The sequence below is a fragment of the Physeter macrocephalus genome, chromosome 11 (assembly GCF_002837175.3).
Source record: "Physeter macrocephalus isolate SW-GA chromosome 11, ASM283717v5, whole genome shotgun sequence".
Classification (NCBI taxonomy): Eukaryota; Metazoa; Chordata; class Mammalia; order Artiodactyla; family Physeteridae; genus Physeter; species Physeter macrocephalus.
The window spans coordinates 105,763,658-105,769,657 of record NC_041224.1 but is presented as its reverse complement, the minus strand read 5'-3'; the positions used below and the strand labels follow the sequence as shown (position 1 = coordinate 105,769,657).

Here is a 6,000-nt window from a genome sequence, read left to right as displayed (position 1 = left end):
AGAGAAGTTTTCAGAAGCTATCTTTCACTAAACAGGAATTAATTCCATGTTAAAGTATGTTTGTATATAGAGAGACAATATTTAAAAAAACAAATAAGAAAGTATGGACAGCACCTCAAAAAAATGGTGCAAAATTGGAAAACTGAGAATTAACATGCAAAGAGATGGCCATAAAGCTGCAGTGATCACTGGAAATAGTAATGTTTTTATCTGGTTCCATTAGTAATACACACAAAAACATAATATTTCTATCCTGAAAAATTTCTGAGTGAGAACTAAAGGAATGGAAGGAATGATCAGTAATTTGAGAGGGAAAACGAATTCTTCTCGAGTGATCTAGAAGTGTTCCCCAGAGGGCAGATGAAGTATTGCCTTAAAAGCTACCTAATTTCATGGAGCATAAAAACCTGAAGAGAATCCCAGACACTGGCCAAAGAGAGGAATTCATATAAAAGTTTATAGCATTTCTGGAAGGAATCATCGACAAATTTTAGTAATAAAACATGTTAAACCATCTATTTTCAAAATTATTTTATTGTGGGAAATTACTTTGGACACAATTTAATTCAGTAAAAATTTATTGAGTACCATGTTCTGGGAACTAAGTTGGTATGCAGAGATACAAATACATGATCCCTGCCATCAAGGAACTCACAGACTCTTTTGGGTGAGACAGAGAGGGTGGGGGAGATAGGGATGTCTCTCACTCTCTCTCTCTCTCTCTCTCTCTCTCTCTCTCTCTCTGACTGTGGGTCAAAAATGTAATAAGATTATTGTAAAATTTTAAAGTGGGTCTAACAAGATGGTATTTTACTAATAAAGCACAAGAGCAAATATTAGGTAAGTGAATTGATTAGGAATAGAAATATCACAATAAAAATTATACTAGGGAGCAATCTGTGAATGTATTTTTTTCTGTCTTATTTTATAAATTTCTGTGCCATAAATTTTTTTTTACTCTTCACTTTAATCTCAGCAGTACTTGGCACAGATAATCTTGGCTTCTTATTTAAATTAGTCTTATTCTTTGATTTCCCTGGGACCACACTTGCCTGATTTTGTCTTTACATTTCCAGTTGCTCTTTTTTTGTGTTTGTGCTTTGTTTTATTTTTGTTTTGTTTTGCAGGTGTATCCTCTTTAATAAAGCCATTAAATATTAGCTAAGCTGTCCAGGAAAAAAAGATTATTTCCAGAGATCACAAAATAAGAGGAAGCTGAAAATAAGAATGTGTTCCAAACACATAGAACAGAGCGTGGTACTTAGAAGGTGCCCAAGAAATTTGACTTTGTACTGTGTCAGTTTATCTAAGCTAGAACTACATTATCGAGAATTTTCTTTTCTGTATGGATCTAAATTTTCTATATGGATATGGTGAAATTTGTAGTGAGATTTGGAAGGTGAAAATGTCACACAGAGCAGCCACAGTGTTCTGAAGGTTGGCATAGGACGCCAGGCTCTGTTGCAGCTTGCACTTATTGATGCTGGTCTGCTTGTTCACTTGTTGGCATGGGGCTTCAGTTGGACCCACAACTCCTCTGGCATAAATGAATCTCCTCCTTCAGCTCCTCCAACTCCTAGGCCAAGTACATGGGTGTCTCCATAATGAAGGGAGCAACCTTCTCCTGCAGGTCTCCCACATCAACAAGGTTGGAGACAGTGAGAGACAGCTGTAGGTTCCAGTCTGCCCTTTTGATTTCAGTTTGTCTTCGTGGATTTCATGGTGTCAGTTTGCACTGATTCTCCTCACTTCATGCCCACTTGTCCTTCTCAATTGCTCATCCTGCTGAGTTACAGAGATTCAGGCCCAACACTAGACATAGAGACAAGAGCCTTACATAAACTTCTTCATCAATTCCCAGAATTATAATAAATCTCTTATTCTTCATCACTTATAGTGGTTCCTCTTTGATTGAATCCTAAATGATATAATTTCTTTTGCAATACTAATAAGCTGCAGCCTTTCTCCTGTTTCCCATTATTTTGCAAACCCCTTGAGGACAGAGACTGGGTCATACCTGAGTTTGTTTCCTTGCCATCTAGAAGAGTAACTGGAAATCTAGAACATAGCAAAGACTCATTACGTTTTTGTCTCTTGAAGGGACAAACAACATAAGGGATGAAAAAGTGTCAAACAGTCATGCTCTATAGTGATGTCCTGGGGACACTTTTCTGTAATTCAAAAGGGGTCACGTTGATAATAGCATACTAAAGGCCCACATTGGCTGAGAAGTACCATAGTTATTGCTCAGGAGGTGAGGAAGACAGCTTAGCAGCTCGAGCTAAGATTGTACAGGCCCTGACTCTACTGGCTGAGCTCCTGAGTGGGCCTTGGAGCAGATAAGTTCAGTAGCTATACACAGTCAAGTCCCTCCTTAAAGATCCTTGTTCCAGGAAAACCATGATTTTGCAAAACTTTGCATATGGATATCTCCCTTGGGTTCCCCCTTTTTTTTTTTAATGCATTGCAGATATAGGAAACATTTCAGGATCTGACAGTACAGAAAGGATTCTGTCAGTAAGGACTTTGGCAGGTTTTCCCGGATCCAGACCTTCTCTGTGACCCCTGACATTCCCCAGTCAATGAGGGTGAACTGGTAGTTCTCAGCCCCAACAAGCAAGTTCTCCACTTCCAACAAGTTCCCCATGAGCTATTCTTTAATTTGCTTTTTTTTCAAGTGCTGCAGAATTCCCTCTGTCTTGATTGTAGCCAGTATTTCTGCCTATTACCATGGTGACGGGAGGAGTAATACTGCCATTTTCATCTATGTTGGTGATAAAATCCCTTGAGTCAGAACATACCAAGGCCAAGGAGTGCACTCTTGGTAACCCAACACACCTTTGCTCAGGTTTCAGGGCAGGGAAATAAAGGCCCCACAAAATAATTGTGGAGCTACCCTAAGACCTCCAATCCAGACCTGTGAACTGGCTAGGCCCTCCCCTTCACAGTCAAGATCCTAAAAAGAATGATTTACTTAGTTTCCACACCTTCCGCTCATTCTTCAACCCATCCAGTGCTATCATCTTCCCTAAACTTTCTGCTTTAAATGCTGGTAAAGATTGTCAACAGCCCCTGAGTAACCAAATCAGCCATCAGATTTTTAAACACTAGTGATCACCAGGGCCTGTCTTTAAATTCTTCCTCTCTCTATGAATGCTCTTCCCTGTGCGTTCTTTCCAAAACCAGTGTTAGCCACTGCCCTGTGTTTTTTATTCCTAACATTCCTTTCTCTGGTTTGGATCTTTCTCTTGAATCTCAGGACTTTATATCCAACTTCCTTCTGTTCATCTCCACCAGTAATCATTCAGCAAATACATCAAAGCCCAGGCTAGATATAACACCTTTCTCAGGAGACAACCAACCTAGAAATCAGGATGTCCTGGCATATTCTACTCTCTCCCTTCCCTCCAATTACCAATCACAAACCTCTTTATTCTTGCCTGACTACGTACCTTTTCCAAGAGACGAACCTTGCAAAGGGCAAACATGATCAGGTCAGACAGAAATCCTGTCAAAGATTCCCTTGTACAAGCAGTTTAGGAAGACTAGCAAGTCTGAAGGCCTATCGTACCAGTAGTTTCTAAGTTTGGGCAACTTCGACAAACCAGGATCAACCACACCGTAAGGTTACAGGTAGACACCTCACACTATAGCCTGCTGGTTTTCCAAGTGCGCAATCAAAGAGCACTAAAGAGCCGGGTGGATTCTTGCCAGAAATGGCAAGACGACTGTCACTATGTTATACTGCGTTTTGGAAAGTAACGCCTGAAAATAATTCAACTGTACTCCTTTTGGACGGAATGAATATCTGCACCCTTTGAGCCCGAAGGTTCCCGGGGCCCCTATTTAGCATTAGGAAGACTGCCACAGCACTTGCTACTCTGGGGTAGACGGACTAGGGCCACAGGAAGAGGGTTCTGTATGGCGCTGCGACCCCAACACACCTCCAGGTACCACTCTTTTCCGTGTGAAATGCCCTAGTGAGAAGTGCACTAGTTTTTTTCCGCGCGAAGTGCCGGCGTGTCCTGCCTGAGCAAGATATTCCTGCCAAAAACCTGCCATAGCGGGACGAAGGGCCCCTGTCTATACAACGAAGCCCTTGGACCACGGTAGCATCTTCGTTGTCCCTGAATTGGTCGACAGAAGTGGCCAACTTGCTCACAGGCTAATCTCGAATCAGGTCGAGGTTGAAAGGGACTTCGTCTAGGTGGATCTAGGTTGGGAGGTGTTGGCTTCATTTAGCTCTAAGGAGGGAGGGGGAAAAGGAGAAGGAAGGGGCCCAGATCATTGGAAACGCCCACAGAAGGCTCTGCACCCAATCTCCCACCGGCAAGCTGCTCACCCACTCTTCTATCTGCACTTCTTTCCCATCCCGGAACTCTTGGTGATGCCCACTGCCCGTCCAGGACGAAAACTGTCCACATAACAAGAAATTTTCAGAAGGTAAATGAAAAAAGAAAAAAAAAAAATTGGGCTCGTCCGGGATTTGAACCCGGGACCTCTCGCACCCAAAGCGAGAATCATACCACTAGACCAACGAGCCACGCTCGAAAACGTTCCTTTAGGAATATTCATACATTCTGTTAGTTGCATCACAATATTTGAGGACCGTTTTTGATTCCTCTCCTAAGTCCAGCGATTTCCTCCAGACCCCAAGAGCGTCACCGTGCAGATTCGGAGGAACCTGAGCTACAGCGTTCCAGAGGTAGGAATGTTCAGTATGGGACTCAGGCTGAGCTGCTAGTCCACCTGTGGACCCTCTCGCGAGGGCCCGAGTACTTACAGGGTTAGGACCAGCACCACTGCAGGTGGTCTGGGGATGGAGGACAAGTAAGGACAAAAACAAACAAACAAACAAACAAAACAAACCCAAAACGTTGATTTCGTCAAAAGACCCTCCTCCCCAGGGTGCGGCAGCGGAGGAACTCGATACCACGCCCCTGCTGAGGTCAAATCCTAGAACCATTGTCTTAGCCTGCCCTGCTATCTCACACCCTGTAACATGCTCTTGCTGTTTCCTTTCAGCTTTACTTAATGAACTTTGTACTATAGGTCTAGATTTAAGGCACCCTTCAAGGGCGCACAGAACATGGCAACCGTCCGGGAGAGTTGCCCACTTCCAATATCCTCTTCTAGAGAAGCTTGCCCTCGCCCGCTTCTCTATCACCTAGAAGGTGGTGGGTGCAATGGGAAGGGAGAGCGTTGTTCTTACGCCGCAGTGCCTTCTGCTTGGGGAACGACGCTCTTGGGCTCTAGCCTGTTTGGCTTGGTCACACCTGTTCACCGTGCACCGAGCCCATTCCTGGCGTAGGGGACAAACTCGATAAATAACAGTTGAATGAATGGCTAAATATCCGCGCCAGACTGCTGCGCGGGCTAAGACGGGACAGAAAAGAAGGGGAGCGCTCCTTTCCCAGCCCTCCAACGTATCGCCACTTTCTGTTGATTCTGGACTTCAGGTTGGGCATTTAGAAGAGCACGGAGGCCGAGAGAGAAGCAGCTACCGTTCAGACTCCGAGCTGTTAGCAGAGTGTTAAAGGACCGAGGGAAAGGTTACTCCTTTTCTAAAGCCAGTTTCTGCTTCAGGAAACCTGGAGGAATCTCAGGCCCAGATTGACTATGACCGAACCTGACTCCGCTGAAAGGTCGTGGGAGGGGGCGGCCTGGACGCCTGGATTGCCTTCGCATCCTCACTGCCTCGCCCCCCGCCCCCTCCATTCTGAGGGTCCAAGGGGTAAGTTCTGGCTTCAAGAAGGCCGCCCCCGTTTAAAAGCAAACAAACAAACAAACAAACCCTAATCTCAGTCTACGAGAGCTGGAGCAGTTACTTTAAGAATCCAAGCAGATAGGAGACAGAGACGTGATGCCATGTCGCGCATCCTTCTCTTCGGTAAGGCACCCTCACCTACCCCACTTTACCCCACGGCTCCGCTCGTGGCCCTGGTGTTGCCCAAGTTCAGTGACTTGTCAGGCCTGAGACTGAGGAGCATGCACTGTAGG

The 6,000-nt window shown here is 44.6% G+C and overlaps 1 non-coding gene across 1 annotated transcript; it reads right to left on the bottom strand.

Moving 5' to 3' along the window:
• Nucleotides 1–4,471: 4,471 nt before the first annotated feature.
• Nucleotides 4,472–4,543, bottom strand: TRNAP-UGG (transfer RNA proline (anticodon UGG)). Its single transcript has one exon. It is a non-coding gene; the product is annotated as a tRNA-Pro (tRNA).
• Nucleotides 4,544–6,000: the final 1,457 nt, after the last annotated feature.